This window comes from Pristiophorus japonicus, chromosome 22, assembly GCF_044704955.1.
Source record: "Pristiophorus japonicus isolate sPriJap1 chromosome 22, sPriJap1.hap1, whole genome shotgun sequence".
NCBI lineage: Eukaryota > Metazoa > Chordata > Chondrichthyes > Pristiophoridae > Pristiophorus > Pristiophorus japonicus.
Genome location: NC_091998.1, coordinates 12,262,070 through 12,262,839, shown reverse-complemented (window position 1 = coordinate 12,262,839; position 770 = coordinate 12,262,070). Strand labels below are relative to the sequence as shown.

Sequence of the window (770 nt, the reverse complement as noted above, 5' to 3'; positions counted from 1 at the left end):
CGGATGGTCGAGAGGGGGAGGGGGAGGGGGAAGACTTCACAGGATGGTTTAAAATATATTTTACATTTTAATTATAAAAAAAAGACGGGAGGCCATTCAGATAGATTGGAGCATCTATAGTTTCCTCCACATGTGAATTTAGCAGTGGGAAAACTTAGGATGAAATGGCGACATTCCATGGCTGGTTGGGACATAGTGAAAGACCTACAGTATCTGGTATGTAACCGAGTGACCCACAGCTGTAGCAAGAAACTCCACAAAGTAGACTGTTAAAGGGGTGCAGAGGGACTGCGGGACTATAAAGGGTGCAGGGACATTAAAAAGGGGGCTGCAACTGATTTGAATCTGACTCAACTTTGGGGAAATTCTCATCACCCACCAACTCCCCCCCCCCCCCCCGCTCCGCTGTGAGAAATTCCCAAAACGCGCCATCACTTTCGACACAGTAAAATGTATCAAAAGCTGATGATGTAGTTCCGGGTGCCAAAGCACAGCAGCGATTGGCTGATGTGGAGCAACTTTTGCCTTGGGGGAATAAAGAGCTAGCGGATCAGTCTGAGGCGCTCGCCCAACAACAATCCCCCTCCCCTCCCCAAAAAAAACTTAACTGACAACTTCCCACAACAACACCAACAGGCTACAAAACATCAACAACAAAGTTCCCCCCCCCCCCACCCCTCTTCCCCACCACCCCTCTCCTCCTCCAACAAGGAACCAGGAGATCCGTCCTCTCAACACAGCAGCCAAGCCTGGGGGACTTTCACTTCTTT

The 770-nt window shown here is 49.5% G+C and overlaps 1 protein-coding gene across 1 annotated transcript in view; it reads left to right on the top strand.

The window, feature by feature from the left end:
- The first annotated feature begins 536 nt into the window (after positions 1 to 536).
- The window catches only part of zcchc24 (zinc finger, CCHC domain containing 24), a 284,924-nt gene continuing 284,690 nt past the window's right edge, over positions 537 to 770 (top strand). The window contains exon 1 of the mRNA XM_070865632.1: positions 537 to 770. This exon is cut by the window's right edge and continues 284 nt beyond it. The gene's annotated coding sequence lies outside the window, so the exon portion shown is untranslated.